General features: G+C 43.5%; 1 pseudogene; it reads left to right on the forward strand.

The window, feature by feature from the left end:
• The first annotated feature begins 661 nt into the window (after nt 1–661).
• LOC121014094 (40S ribosomal protein S4, X isoform-like) lies at nt 662–1,791 on the forward strand (annotated as a pseudogene).
• Nucleotides 1,792–2,392: the final 601 nt, after the last annotated feature.

The raw sequence follows: 2,392 nt of genomic DNA on the forward strand, positions 1-2,392 counted from the left end.
CCGACGACAGAACTCTAACTCATGGACGGCGAGATCATGACCTGATCCAAAGTCCGACGCTCAACCGACTGAGCCACCCAGGCGCCCCAAGAACTCAGTTCTCTTGACTCACATTTCAGACACTAAACTGATAGATTTGGTTAATGGTATTTCATATAGGAAGAAGAAATATTATGTGGAAGATACAAAGTCAGCATACAGGAGGCTTCATTTGTTGCATTTTTTCATTCCAGCTGCCTCCTGAATTTGATACAAGAAAGAATGAAGAATCAAAACTAGTTTCTAGATCCAGCTCTGCCATAAACCAGCTTTGTGACCTTTACTGTATCAGTTCCCCTCTCTGATCTGAGTTTTCACAGTAGTCATTCAACAAGTATGAATTCAGCACCTAGTGAGTGGTAAACAACACTTTAGATGTTGAGAATAAAGCAGTGAATGAGATGAAAATGTAGGATCTGTTCCCAAGAAACTTCCTAAAAGATCTAGAACATAGGTAAATGATAGAGTTGTCCAAAGGACCCAAGATAACGTTTTGTTAACCTGTGGCAATGTCTCACCCCTCCCTAACTCGGTTTTTTTCCTTAACTTTGCTGCACACCATTATGCTTTTCCCTCAGTCTAACACATTAAATTTGAGAATCTGTTGGACAGGGGTTGTAGACTGAATTCCACGTTTTCTACACTGGCTAGCATATAGCTGGTAAGTGTTGAGAAAATATCAAGTTAGAAATTTACATTTCTTACCTCAAAAGATTATTGGACCCTGGGTTCACCAACGGGTTAAAACTGAAAGTCATCATCTCTTACAGTGGATCCTGTCTCAAGGTTTCCTGCTGTCACTGCTGCTACTGATACCCACAATACCCCAACAGAAGCATATGTGGCCCTCTCTTTTGCCACTGGCTACATTTCCAGGATGTATCCAAGGAGAATAAAAGCACTGAGAGGTTGCTCTTTCGGTGCCTAGCTCGGCCATGACTCGTGGTCCCAAGAAGCATCTGAAGCAGGTAGCAGCTCCAAAGCACTGGATGCTGGATAAGCTGACCAATATGTTTGCACCTTGTCCATCTACTGGTCCCCATAAGGTGAGACAATGTTTCCCTCTCATTTGCCTAAGGAACAGACTTAAGCATGCCCTAACAAGAGATGAAGAAGATCTGTATGCAGCATTTTATTAAGATTGATGGCAAGGTCCGAACCAACATAACCTACTCTGCTGGTTTGATGGATGTCGTCAGCATTGACAAGACTGGAGAGAATTTCCGCCTGATCTATGACACCAAGGGTCACTTTGCTGTTCACTGGATCACACCTGAGGAAGCCAAGTATAAGCCGTGCAGAAAGAGATCTTTATGGAAACAAAAGAATCCCTCGTCTGGTCACCCATGATGCTAGCACCCTCTGCTCTCCTGATCCACTCATCAAGGTGAATGACACTATCCAGATTGATTTAGAGACTGTATAGATTACTGATTTCATCAAGTTTGACGCGGGTAATCTGTGTATGGTGACTGGTGGTGCTAACCTGGGAAGAATTGGTGTGATCATCAACAGAGACACCCTGGTTCTTTTAATGTATTTCACGTGAAAGATGCCACCCGGCTCTCCAACACTTTTGTTATCGGCAAAGGCAACAAACCATGGATTTCTCCTCCCCATGAAAGGGTATCTGCTCACCATTGCTGAAGAGAGAGGAAAGAGACTGGTGGCCAAACAGAGCAGTGGGTAAAATGGTCCCTAGGTGTTGCGATTGGAAGTCTTTATACATAATTAAAGATCGATACAACACGAAAAAAAGGGAAAAAATGCACTGTGGGGTTAGCGAAATAACAGTCGCCTAAAGATGTCCACATTCTAATCCCTGCAACCTCAGAGTATGTCATCTTACATGGCAAAAAGGGACTTCGCAGAAGTGACTGAAGTTGAAGACCTTGAGATGGACAGAGTAGCCTGGATTATCCAGGTGGATCCAATGGAATCAATGTGTTCTTAAAAGTGGAAGGTAAATGCAGAAGACTTGCTGGTTTTAAAGATGAAGGAAAGGGATCAGGAGTCAGGGCACGTGTGTGGCCTCTAGAACCTGGGAACAGCCTTCAGCTGCCAGAAAGAAAATGGAAACATCAGTCTTAAAATCACAAGGAAGTGAATTCTGCCAACAACCTAAATGAGCAAGGAAAGGATTCTTCCCTCTGTCTCCAAAAAGGAACACAGCCCAGCTGATACCTTGATTGTAACCTAATGAGACCCATACACAGACTGACAACCCCACCTTTTATCCAGCTCATTGCCTCCCAACTCACCACCTAACCCAACCACAGCTTAACCAGCTATCTTTAAATTACCTTTTCCCAGGTGGTTATAGGCTGTTATAGAGGCTGAATGGTCTGAGTAT

The sequence above is a fragment of the Herpailurus yagouaroundi genome, unplaced genomic scaffold, assembly GCF_014898765.1.
Source record: "Herpailurus yagouaroundi ecotype Mexico unplaced genomic scaffold, PumYag 29, whole genome shotgun sequence".
NCBI lineage: Eukaryota > Metazoa > Chordata > Mammalia > Carnivora > Felidae > Herpailurus > Herpailurus yagouaroundi.